The sequence below is a fragment of the Ostrinia furnacalis genome, unplaced genomic scaffold (genome assembly GCF_004193835.3).
Source record: "Ostrinia furnacalis isolate ACB-3 unplaced genomic scaffold, ASM419383v2 OfSCF2409, whole genome shotgun sequence".
In the NCBI taxonomy this organism is placed as follows: domain Eukaryota; kingdom Metazoa; phylum Arthropoda; class Insecta; order Lepidoptera; family Crambidae; genus Ostrinia; species Ostrinia furnacalis.
Genome location: NW_021132648.1, coordinates 263,466 through 277,495, shown reverse-complemented (window position 1 = coordinate 277,495; position 14,030 = coordinate 263,466). Strand labels below are relative to the sequence as shown.

At 36.0% G+C, this 14,030-nt stretch overlaps 1 protein-coding gene across 1 annotated transcript in view; it reads left to right on the top strand.

The window, feature by feature from the left end:
• Positions 1-10,438: 10,438 nt before the first annotated feature.
• Positions 10,439-14,030, top strand: part of LOC114355427 (IDLSRF-like peptide) — a 129,331-nt gene continuing 125,739 nt past the window's right edge. Inside the window, exon 1 of the mRNA XM_028308263.1 lies at positions 10,439-10,589. The gene's annotated coding sequence lies outside the window, so the exon portion shown is untranslated. The remainder of the gene's footprint in view (positions 10,590-14,030) is intronic.

The following is a 14,030-nucleotide window of genomic DNA, read 5'->3' as shown; positions in this document are numbered from 1 at the left end:
GGAATATTATTTATAAAAATTCTTTATTACTATAAAATCTCTATTATTTGAGCTATCTAAAAAACCAAGTACCAACATTGTGGCGCCAAAAATGAGAGCAATACGAAGCTTCAAACTCTCAGAGAGCCAAAAACAGCCGTGCGGCGTGAAAATGTTGCTCTCACCGTAAGGTTAGCGCTCCAACTTCTTAAGCTTATAAAAAGGCGAAGAAACGTTCATTTGCATAAAACTTGTAATAGTGGTTTCATGTGTTCCTTGACAATTGATTTGGCTTAGAAAAAAGTTATATGAAAACGTAGAATTACTTTAAAATTGCGATTAATTGACTCACGAAATAGCGTACATATTATTTTTCGGGTGTCCCCTGTTTCGTGATACTACCGAATCAAGGATATTATGGATAATATTTTGATGCTTGGTTTTTAAATAATTATTTATGATAATTGAAATGTAAGTTATGAAACAAATAATTTAGTCCTAAGAAAGTCAAAAACATGTAACGGAATCTCCGACTTACCACATTAGTGGAGCGATTACAGAAAATAATGGCCTATTAAGTACATGTTTTTTTGTGTTATTATGAAAGTTCAGAAAACTGCGCAGTTTTTAAAATTATTTTGGACCTATGGAATTTCTCCTTTTTTTTTAACTTTCAAGTTGAAAATTTTAGAATGTTCCGCTAATAGCATATTTTTTATGTTTCTAGCAAAAATTTTGTATTTTGCATCAAAGATAGGAAGTTGATTATTTTTTTCAAAAATCTTCAATTAATAGGGAATCTGTCAAAAAAAAGAAATTTGAGAAAAGTCGACCCAAAAAAAAGATAAAAAAATGTAAAGCCTACTGGGTCATACAATTTGAAAAAATCACAAAATTGACGATAACTTCTAAACTATGAAAAATCGTAGAACATACATGGGGGTGAAATCGATAGGTCTAATCCTCACCTATCACCTGCCTTCGGCTTGACACCTTACAAGAAACACCCTGTATAAATGTATAGTGTTAGGTACTTGTATGACACAAATAACATCAAAGAAATCGACATATTTTTTAGTTTTTAATACTTACCTACCTAAGTAATAAATTAATTAATTTTTATTATGAGTCATTGGCGTATATGGGGTTATTTTCAGGGGGGGGGACTACCCTCACTTGAAGCAGCTCCAGAGGTGGGGGGTTAGTCCCCCCCCCCCACATTTTTTAAATTTAGACTAGTATGAATATTTTCACATATCGTTAGAAATAAAATATCTAAATTTTATGGGNGGACACCGAGCCCACAGCGTGGTAGGGGTGGGGTTGCCCGCTCTTTTGTTTTTTAATACTACTACGCTGAATATTGTGTGCGGATTGGGTTGTCGTACAGGGGTACTACATGGTAAAATAAATCTCTTCGGCGAAAACAGGATAATTTAGATCGAACTTCACTTGGTAAGTTCGTTTGATCATTCAATTGGGTGCTGCTGAAATTTCGGTTAGTACTTATTTGTTGCGAAAGGTGTTTACGGAATACTGGATCTTAATTGCGAAACATATTAAGCCTCTGACTTAATTGTTGTAGATTCTACAGTGGCATAATTATTGTAGATGAACATTCCAAAGCACACTACAATTAAGTGTTTTGTTTCTATACCGCACCTATTCCAACTATAAAAGTTGTAACAATGTTGACATCTTCGCCGATTGTTTGTATACAGGTAGGTACTATAAATAGGTAGGTTGTACTACCTTTCGTTAATTAGGCTGTTTGTAGAAACTCCCAAGACAACTTTTAAAAGAAAGCATGTTATTGATATTTGTTGGAAGTATACTAATAAAAGAGGGAATTATTTGAATTTAAACACAGTTAATTGACGTCCACACGGACGGAGAGAGCACAGAGAATACAGAGTTGCATAGACAAAAGTATGAACGTTTTAATTGAGGCAAAGGGCGGTGTTTACATAAATCCTACAATATTGACTTAAAAACATAGAAAGTTACCTTAATACAATTTATGCATAGTAAGTTTGTTGGAAGGCTTATTATTAGGTTCCTTTCATATAAAAATTAATGTATTTTAATTACTTATTAAATACGAGTTTATTGAAATTGAAGACAAAAGATTCTTCAACTGTTGATCAAACAGCCACTTTAAATAACAACAAAATAAATTCCTTAAAAGGTTTCACTTGAAACTTTGAAAGGGATCTTTGTAATTAAAAAGTTTTAAAACAAAATTAAATTAAAAACAAACTGATGAAAAGTTAAAACTTTTCACTGAAAGGATTTCTCTTCTGCTCTAACTGCCTTTTTAAAGCGTTTAAAGGCCAAGAAATAAATAACGTTCAACCTTCAAGAACCTTAAGCCTTGAATCCATTGGGTATTGTATTCGAGTTCTGATACTTTTTATAGGCTATTAAGTCTAAGGGCTAAGACACACGGGGTAGTAAATCTTGGAACATGCAAGTAGAGCTGTTTTTGTGTTCTAATGAACCCACGCTTACTTTAAATAGTACTCTAAGGCTCGATTTCCTTTTAGGCTGACATCGGTGACCGACGTCAGCGGCGCGCACGATTACATACTAGTTCTATGTTTAATCATCTGCCGCTGACGACGGCGTTGCAGTGCGGTGCTTCATAGAACATTGTGTTCATTCGTACGCTCGACCGATGTACGCGACCGACGTCAGCGTAGGAGGAAATTTAGCCTAAATAAGCTACTCTACAATGTATGGTTTTTGTGCAATTGAGACTTTAACACGTTGAGTGCGAAACCAGGTCTATAGACCTTGTGTACGTCTCGCTTACCGTGCGGCTAAGAAAATTATAGTCTTCCTTGTCGTGCGAAAGGCATAACTTCAATTGGGTCCGGTGTAGGAAAGTGATGAATATATATCTATGATGTATTCTTAAAATAGAATCCAATGATGTACCTACCTTAATACCAGGTTTTTAGACCTGGTACCGCACGGAAGTAATAAAATGTCTTCACAATGCGAAACCAGGTCGAAGCACCTTGTACCCTGCGCACCTGGTACCGCACCCCACGCTAGCTTCGTGCAGCCAGTGCTGCCTCGCATTCGTAAGAAACGCACATGTCGACATGGCGTCAAGAGAAACAAACAAAATCAAAACTCCAAATTGATTATAATTTAATTTGCTATACGATTTATTGCTAATTTAAATAATGTTTTTCGTGACAAACATTTGAAGTTGTAACTAAATGTTATTAAATAATATGTTTTCTTTAAATATAGCTTATTTAAGTATTTATGCACGTATGTCTTATTTGTAAAATATTTAGACTAAATTATTAAAACATCTTTGTTTGTTACTTTTTTAATTTTTTATTAAAACTTAATTTAAACTATCGATATTTGTATTTCACATCACTAGAATACCCACCAGACTTCCCTACTTCAGTGCGGCACAAGGTGCATAAGCCTTGTATTTTGAATATAGCTATAATTTTCATACTAAACAAGTTATTCACGAACGCCTTCAGGTGTATGTCAATAAATGCATTATTATTAATATTCAAAGAAAAAAAACACAATATCTATTAACATGAAGCCAAAAATAAAATTAATATATCTTAAATATTACAAGGTCTTTAAGCCTTGTGCCGCCACAATGTAAGTTTTAATACCAGGTTTATTGACCTTGTACCGAAGGAATGGAAAGTATTAGAAAGTTACTGCCGCAGCAAAGGTGTTAAAGAGCGTTTTTTACACGTAGTTATGGTTCTTGCAACTCATGAAACGAGTGAGTTTTACTGGCTTTACTTGTGTGTGTGCACAATAGTGTACATGCACATAACGATAGTGTAATGTCTGTCAAAACTTTTGAAAAACGAACAGTAGCGAGCCACATCACGTCATGTAGAGCTCACTCGCCTTCGTGAATTGCAAAGTAACTACTACATAGTATATAGTTCCAAAATACTGAACTGTCCTATGCATGACATTGACAGTGGGGCGCCACCGTCAATACCGGATCGCTAGTTCCAATTTTTGCCATGTTGGAAACCATACAGTTGAACGATGGTAGCGCCCCCCTGTCATTGAGTTTGGTGGGACAGTTCAGCGTGGGTCATCTATACCTGCCAGTATTTTTGCCATCTATTTTCGTATGTTATCTTTTTGTCAAGTGGGACTTTTTCACTTATTTCGGAATAACTTGAGAATGAAAGTCTAGATATTAGCACGTCACTACCTTGTTTAATATACCACGCAATTTTGTATACCCATTCTTATAAGATACACTATACAAGAATGCATGGTAAATTCAGTGAACTGCTCCTGAATCGAATGTACCTACTACTGCTATTTCTATTTATTTATATTAACCGGCAGACAGTGGTGACTGAGTTTGTTGCGGCGCTTCTTCTCAGCACTTGCCAAATGTTGGTCTCGAAGCGCTGGTAGGGTAAAAAGATTATGAGACATGTAGAGGCTCCTTAAGAGCAAAATGACGATTTGTAAGAACTATTTATTAGTCTAAACAAATAAAGAAATTTTGACTTTGACTTTGACTTTTAATGGGTCACTGTCCCGTCCCGCCCAAAAGACGACATAATGGTTACTATATTTTTATATGGTATTCGGAATTACTACAATCCAGGTAATAAACAAAATATTCATACAACTTATTTATTGCCTACCCTACTTTGGCTATTCCTTGTGTGGCTAGCGCCTAAGGGCTTAGACCTTTAGACTCTATTATATTAATGGATTGGATCGCTTTACTAAACCGAAATATACGGCTTAGGCTTAAGAAATAACAATTTATGTTTAGGGTTTACAGCCAAAGTAGAACGCAATCTATACTAATACTAGCGGCCGCCCGCGACTTCGTACGCGTGGATCCTGTTTTACCCCCTTTTCCCGAATTTTCTTTGCTATAAACCTCACGGAGCCCGAGACCTTTCCAACGAATGCAAAACCGTGGAAATCGGTTCGTGCGTTCTGGAGTTATAGCGTCAGGGAGGAAAACCCGACTTATTTTCAACCGACTTCAAAAAAGGAGGAGGTTCTCAATTCGACCCGTATGTTTTTTTTTTTTTCTATGTTTGTTACGCGATAACTCCGCCAATTATGAACCGATTTGAACAAATCTTTTTTCGGCGTATAGGTAATACCTCAAGGGTGGTCCCATTTAAATTTAATAATAGAAAAAACAACCCCCAAGGGTGGAAAATTGGGGATGAACTTTTTTATACGCAATATCTCCGCCGATTATAAATCAATTTGAACGATTATTTTTTTGTTGAATAGGTATTATCAAAAGGGTGGTTTCATGCGAATTTGAAGAAAATATTTCACCCCCAAGGGTGGAAAATTGGGGATGAACTTTTTTATACGCAATATTTTTAATTTTTAGTTTATTAGCACGTCACTACCTTGTTTAATATACCACGCAATTTTGTATACCCATTCTTATAAGATACACTATACAAGAATGCATGGTAAATTCAGTGAACTGCTCCTGAATCGAATGTACCTACTACTGCTATTTCTATTTATTTATATTAACCGGCAGACAGTGGTGACTGAGTTTGTTGCGGCGCTTCTTCTCAGCACTTGCCAAATGTTGGTCTCGAAGCGCTGGTAGGGTAAAAAGATTATGAGACATGTAGAGGCTCCTTAAGAGCAAAATGACGATTTGTAAGAACTATTTATTAGTCTAAACAAATAAAGAAATTTTGACTTTGACTTTGACTTTTAATGGGTCACTGTCCCGTCCCGCCCAAAAGACGACATAATGGTTACTATATTTTTATATGGTATTCGGAATTACTACAATCCAGGTAATAAACAAAATATTCATACAACTTATTTATTGCCTACCCTACTTTGGCTATTCCTTGTGTGGCTAGCGCCTAAGGGCTTAGACCTTTAGACTCTATTATATTAATGGATTGGATCGCTTTACTAAACCGAAATATACGGCTTAGGCTTAAGAAATAACAATTTATGTTTAGGGTTTACAGCCAAAGTAGAACGCAATCTATACTAATACTAGCGGCCGCCCGCGACTTCGTACGCGTGGATCCTGTTTTACCCCCTTTTCCCGAATTTTCTTTGCTATAAACCTCACGGAGCCCGAGANCACGCATTTGAAGTCGGTTTTATTTTTTTTAAAAGTTAATTATTATTATATAGTAAATTATAAAGGTGAAAGTAACTCTGTCTGTCTGTCTTGCTTTCACGCCTAAACCACTGAACCGATTTTGATGAAATTTGACATAGAGATAGTTTGAGTCCCGGGAAAGGACATAGGATAGTTTTTATACCGGTTTTTGAAACAGGGACGCGCGCAATAAAGTTTTTCTGTGACAGACAAAATTCCACGCGGGCGAAGCCGTGGGCGGAAAGCATTTGGCTATAATTGACAATATTAAAAGTAATGTAACTTGTGGTCCTAATGGCACAATGGCTGAATAATATTTGTCTTAAGTATTTATATATAACTAGCGACTCCGGCTTCGCATGGGTGAAATTTATTACATGAACCTTCCTCTTGAATTACTCTATCTATTGCTGAAAACTGCATTAAAATCCGTTGCGAAGTCTAAAAGATCCAAGCGAGAAGACAGCGGGAGCGATTTTGTTTTATAACATGTAAAGAAGATTTTAATCAAGCACCGCCTTCTCTATTTTACTAAATACCATACCTCTCTTTAAGTCTAAGGCTGGGTTGCACCATTTTACTTTTACTTTAACAAACGTCAAAAATCTGTAAATTTCCATACAAATTACACTGGTTATCGTTATACCTCCGGTCAAAGTTAGATGGTGCAACTCAGCCTAAGTCTATAAGGGCTATATTTCACCGGGACACCATGGCGGCGCAACCAGTCGCCGCTACCAACAAAATGTATACAGCTCTATAGAGAGTTACTCACCTGGTGTCCGTTTGGTTGCGCAAAGCTGCATACATTTTGTTGGTAGCGGCGANCGCCGCTACCAACAAAATGTATACAGCTCTATAGAGAGTTACTCACCTGGTGTCCGTTTGGTTGCGCAAAGCTGCATACATTTTGTTGGTAGCGGCGACTGGTTGCGCCGCCATGGTGTCCCGGTGAAATATAGCCCTTAGGGCTAAGAGATCTTGTCTCCATAGCGTTAAAATAGCCAAGATATACAGCGAACACTTTACACACATGAGCTCACAGCTTTAGCAACTTAAAATGAATAAGTACCCATTAAGTTTAAAAGATAATTAAAATAAATTCTCTATTCAGCTCCAAGCATTCACAAACTCCATTGAAACTCGCCCAGCAAATATTTGGCAAACTTGATTCATAATTTATTTGATAAAAACATTCCTTTCATCTTATTGGGGCTCATTAGGTGCTCATTCATTTCTACAAAGGTAAAGCTTTTATGAATTATGAAAGGATCTAATAAGAAGAACTAATAAGAAGACCCACTCAAAGATGAATCAATATTTACTGAAAGTATGTCATGATACGTGTACCTAGGTAGGTAGGTACCTATGTACAGTCGCGGAATGAAAAGGTTCGTCACCTTAGTGTCGGTTTTCGCTTGCAGTAGGTACTGTAAGAGTCAAACCTGCTAACATAACCGTGCAAGAAACAGTGCTGCTAACATTTAAATAAATATGACGTTTACTAACGAATAAGGTTTTGCTTGTTTATTTTTCTATCCCATCAGTGCAATGTTACAAAATGTAGTTTTTTTTTATTTAATAGATAATGGCAGGTTGAACCAACAAGAAGGTTTTAGTTTATCAATCATAAGACAAGTTAAATCGTCAAACAACTTTGATCTGAATAATTTTGAACTTTACTGACGAACAGTTAAAGATTATTTTCTCTAACTCGAGATTATTCTGTAACATAGTTTCAAAAGGTAATATGTGCTCGCGATTCGTTGAAGGAATCAATTTGAAAACTGACGAACCTTTTCATTCCGTGACTGTACGTATCAACACACTCATATATTTTCAAGTTAGAATTTAAGTAGTTAAATATTTGCTTATGTAGGAATTTGATTATTTTCCCTCTTTCCACCATTTCTTAAAATAAATTAGTTGACACCATAAATTGAAGTGGCAATGGACAAGGCACATAAAGGTGGCAGTAAGGCGCTGGATGCAGGCTGCTACCAACCGGTCAATATGGATATCCTATGTTCAGCTGTGGACGTCATATGGCTGAAATGATAATGACGAGAACTTAGTCCTGAAAATCGAATTGGATTCCAATTTGCAATTCGATTTTAGCAACTTTGAAACTGCCAGAAATGTGACGTCAAACCGTTTGAATTGACAGGTCATAAAATGCAAGTTAATTGACTGTGGTGTTTACCCAATCCTTATTTAGTAGAACATCATTCAGTTTAGCAACTTTAAAGACAACTAGCGGCCGCCCGCGAATTCGTACGCGTGGATCCCGTTTTAGCCCCTTAGGGGTGGAGTTTCGTAAAATCCTTTCTAGCGGATGCCTACGTCATAACATCTACCTGCATGCCAAATTTCAGCCCGATCCGTCCAGTGGTTTGGGCTGTGCGTTGATAGATCACTATGTCAGTCAGTCAGTCACCTTTGAGTTATCTACACTAATATTATACAGGGTGGAATTTTGTAATGCCACCTGGAGGGAAAGTACTCTTAAAATTGTAGATAGGAAATTTTTCTCAAAGAAAACATTCCTTTATTTTTGAAAAGAAGTAGAACTGCATTCGAAGATTTCAAAAAATTTGCTTGCCACACCTGGGAAATGACCCAACTAAAATCTGTTAAAAATTACACGCTGTATTTTTATTGCATCAATCGTTAGGGTTAAGTATAAGGATGAAATCTCTCTAACAAACTTGATAAATTAAACGAAAGGAAAACCATGAAATCTTAAATTATTTTAATTAAGTGCAGAAAATTGTATGGTATGGTAGCGAATTTTCTAAAAAAATTCTACAATCTTTGAATGCAGTTCTCTTTCTTTTCAAAAATAAAGGAATGTTTTCTTTCAGTAAAATTTTCTATCTACAGTATTACGAGTACTAACTTTCCCTCCAGGTGGCATTACAAAATTCCACCCTGTATACTATATTTAGATAGATTGAGCAACATAACTCATTTGATAGCTTGTGACTGTTCTATAAGTTTCTTAGCAACATCATAAATCATCATTAACCTTAGTCCAGTCCAATGATGGATGGATCCTCACCTAGTTAATCAGTCACTTTGAGTATGTCATCGCTCCGTCTTGATAGAGTCATTCCCAACCTATCCTACCTATAACACATTAATGAAAATGTAGCCTTTTGTATTATTAATTAATTATTGTACCTTAATTAGATGTTCGTTCATCTCTCTTAATTAAATACAGCATTTTTTAAAGATGAGAATAATAAATTAATAATAAATACGAAAACATACCAGCCAATTAAATGTCATATAGTATTGAACCCATCAAAAAACATTACACGATAAAACAAAGAAAAACCAGGACCTACGTTTTCCCATGGCGGCAACTCTGTCACGTTTTCATTAAATATACACCCGTCCTGCTCTCTCTTATTCATAACTCGCGTTTTCCAGTACGAGTGAAGAGGACAGATAGAGGTTGTAAGGGTGGGGAAGGACGCGGACAGAATGAAAATATGGCCGTAAAATATCAGATGGTGTAACGAAATGATGGAACTACATGTTAATGGAAAGCACAATATCTGTGATATTGGAGCTAGTATTTTGGAGCTAATATTCGGGAGAATATCTGGAAAGCTTTAATCGATAACTCTTAAGGAAGAGCAATGGTAAGTCGGCTTATAATCAGAATTATTTTTTTCAGGTTAAACATAGCATAATAGAGTTGCATAGTGTTGTCAAAGATTTACGTGATTCATTATCAGGTTCAGGTCATTATACAAAGTACTTATCAGTATAACTGTTTGTTTCCATCCAACTACCATATAGTTAATCAAATTTTTTCAACAATAATAATACAGCAAATAAGCAAAAGCTATAAAATAATAATGACTTTGTAGTTGTAGAGACTAGACAGCGAATTAACTTTATTATCGTTCATGATAAGTAAAACGTTATTACCAACCCATTAAAAGACCTTAAAACTTAAAAAAAACAACATAAAATATTGAAACGTCAACTATCATAATTCAACGTTTGTTAAAGTCGATAAAATTTCTAATCATCGATTTTCATCGTTAGGAAGTAAATTTTTCATTTTGAAATTTCCCTCACACGTTTCTGTTTTAACCCAAACTAACCGTGTGCACATCCTCATGTTGTTTTATTGCTCGTATTCCACTAATTACACCACAATCTTATCGCAACCCGAATCGACATCATCGCTCTTGCCAAAGCTCGGCCGGCAATAAAGTATCGAGGAGCTGTGACTGGTCACGCGATATTTTCGCCATCCCAAACATCCCTACACCCCGCCTTAGAGTATCAGGTAAAGGTGCCATTCGGCACAGTTCGCCCGAGCAAACCCCAGTTCGGTTGAATCCGCCTAGAACGACGGACGCGCGTACCCCGGGACAAGAATTAGAAAAAAACCTGTAAAAGTTTTTGGTTGCTGCCCGCGTCTTTGGCTGACGACCGGCTAACACCAGAGGTAAGCTTAGCTTAAAATTTTAATTTTATATTGCCCTGAAACTCTACTAATTAATGTGAAAGATGATGAATAAATTAAATCGACAGCGAATGGAACGTAATTTGTGTAAACAAAACTGTAACATCTACAACCTATTATTTAATTAAAAATAAATTTTCCAACAAAGGACTTGCAAATTATTGCGAACCCAAAAAGCGTTTGTACCTACACGTTGAATACAGTTACGCGCCTTTGTCAATTCGCGCTGAAATCGAAAAAAATCACGGTACAAAAAAGAAAGAGTGACACACGTAGGCGTAAAAGCTCAAAAGCGCTCTAACAAAGGCTCTACGTGTTGCGCTAAAATCAACAAGTAGAGCCGTTTGATAGGTTTTTCCGCCGAAATTACGCAGCGCTCTGTGTGAAAAATTTTCGTAGCATTAGCTTTTACGACTTTGTCTGGAATGCTACTGCAATGCTTTGGAAAAACCCCGGGAATTTTAGTAGCAACACTCTGTATATCAGAATTTAGAAGAACATTCCCATTTTGAGGCAAGCTTTTATGAAATTATGTACATGCTGCGAGATATACCTAGCTAAACGGGTATTCTTAAATTCACTGTCGGGTGTTCTTTTATTGAATTGATACAAACATGGTTGGTAACAAAATTCACTTATGGCACAGTGGTGCGCTGAATCAAAGGCTCTTGGGTACATTACCGGGTCGGGTCAATTTGAAGAACAATACTGATATCTTAATTAATTTGGGGGAGCAACGGACACCCACAATTGTAAAAGATCTCAAATTTTTGTAAATAACTAGGCGGCGGTTTTTGTTTTGACGACATATTTATTACAATTAAAAACTTCTATTATCATTTTTAAAAAGCATTTAATATTTCAAGCTATACAATTATAAAGGAACCTAAATGACTAAATAACCACCGAAGCTTCGTTAACTCTAAAAGCAAAACTCTACAAATAGTTAATGGCCGACAGTTTACACTGAAAGTGCATTGGGCGTTTATTTGTTAATTAAAAACACATTACTCAGGCTCTACCGTTAATTAAAACCCGGCCAAGCGTGAGTCGGACTCACGGATCAAGGGTGCCGCACAAACTTGTAGTTATGTAAATATTTTGTTCCTGAAATTAAGTTATCGAGCAAAAAACAAGTTTGTTTTATGGGAGCCTTCCCGTTAAATATCTATTTTAATCTGTTTTTAGTTTTTATTGTTAAGTGGCAATAGAATACATCTCTAGCTATCACTGGTCTTGAGATACAGCTTGGTGACAGACTAATAGACGGATAGTGGAGTCTTAGTACTTAAAAGGGTCCCGTTTTCACCATTTGAGTACGGTACCCTAAAAATAGATGGTTGGTTTATTTGTCCTACGCTGTTGATACTTTATAAAGTAATGGTTTTCACTGTAATTCATCGGTTGATGGATGAAGCTGAGTTAGCAACTTAGTTTTATTTTATTTTTACACACGATATTTGAATAACTCTTTCACTGCTACGTAGCGATATTAGGTACTTATGACATTAATTACATTATGAGCACCACTGCCATTTTCCGCTAAGAGTCTTGTTGGTTTAATGGTTTTCCCTGTACCTAATAAATAAGAGGCTGACAAAGATCACTGACGCCCGTATTCACAAACTTGAAAAGGAGGCTGACAATAGTGACTGAGTTTCTTGCGCTGCTTCTTCTCAGCACTGGCCCATTTATTGTCCTGAAGCAGTGGTAGGGTTAATACCGGGACGTGTAAAAGTGCTTTTTAAAAGCCTATTTGCAAAAATAAATTAGTTTTACGAGTTTTTTTTTACGAAGGTATGGTAGATATTTAGGGCGTTTTTATGTGCTCAGCAAGGTGAAGTAGCAATGGGCAGGGCACATAGTACGCAGAACTAATGGCTGATGGGGCAGAAATGTTCTGAAGTGGAGGCCACGTAACACAAGGTAAACAAAAATTGCAGATAAAAATTAATAGAAAATTAGTAGTAAAATCAGTAGAAAAATTAAAAAGCAAATGGAGGTAATCTTTTCAAATGCAAAAATATTAACGAAACCAATCATAGAAATAAAAACAACAAACAATTAATCTTAAATCTTAAAAACCTCAGAAAACAATTGAAAACTAAATAATAAAAAAGGCTCTGGTTATGCTAGAGGTAAATAGAAAAAAAAAAAAACACAAGGTAGACCGACGACTTCGTAAAGGATGCTGGCCGCTACCAATAGGTCATTATGGAAATCATTGGGGGAGGCCTATGTTCATCAGCAGTGGACGTCTCATGACTGAAATGATGATGATGATTCTGTGCTTAGAAAAAGGACACATAAAGTACTAGGATTTAAAGTAGACATCAAATAACACCTTTAAGTCGACTTGAAAGTTATTTACTGAAACATTCAAACTGAACTTGGGAATACCTTTCAATTTAGAAGCGAAATCAATTGGATTCGAAACCGGTTTAGAGTGTCTATCCCAGTCAGACCCTTTCTCGCAAATTAAATTAAAGATCAAACTGGGTTCCTGTCTGACGTAGGACTACGTGACGGGCTTAATTTTTGAAAGACTAAACGAATAAGCAGATTTGTTGAGATATTTTAAATAGATTAGTTTTTGATCAGCTTGAAGATGAATTGGGATTATTTTAAATGTATTAAAAAAAATTCGAGATTTTTGGCATTTATCTGCTGGTGCAATCATATTTTATTTAGAAAAAATGCCTTCAAAAGAAAACATGTTGAGGTAGGTAGGTAGGTACTTATATGGAATATGAATGCCTAGGTACTTTCAAAACTTAATAAATTCGAAAAGATTGGACGTCTAATGGCTGAAATGATGATGAAATTCGAATTTGAACAATTTTTCTAGCCTATCTTATTCGAAAATCTATGACATGAAACTACAACTGAAGCTCTTAATCTTTGTATGGAATACGCTGCGCACGATGTCACACATGACACCTCACATTTTGTACGGGAAAAGCGTGTTTTTGGCGTAGATATTGACGTTACGAGAATTCATATTCATATCTTAGTAGAGATTTTTGAAAAAGAGAATAACTGGATGATTCCTTAATGCGAAAGCCACAGGAAATGTCAGAATAAAGACTCATACATACTCTCAAGACCTCAGTGAATTCGTGAGTGAATTGTTTGTGGCAGAGCTTGAAGTAGGTCCACTAATGGGCCGGGGGTTAGACCTAACTTTAGTTTCATGTAGTTTAGAACTAAATTAGTGCTAATGTGAGAGGAACTAACTCAATTTTGATGTAAGTAAGTAGGCAAACGGTAATTTAATTAGGTTGTTAAATCCACATACTGAATTAGTTAAAGTTTGTTCGAATGAGAGTTTAATGAGCGAAGAAGTTTAATCAATAGGAACGGGTAAGTAGTTTGACTATGAAACGACAAGTGAAATTCTATACCTAGCTGTTGTTGTTTGAT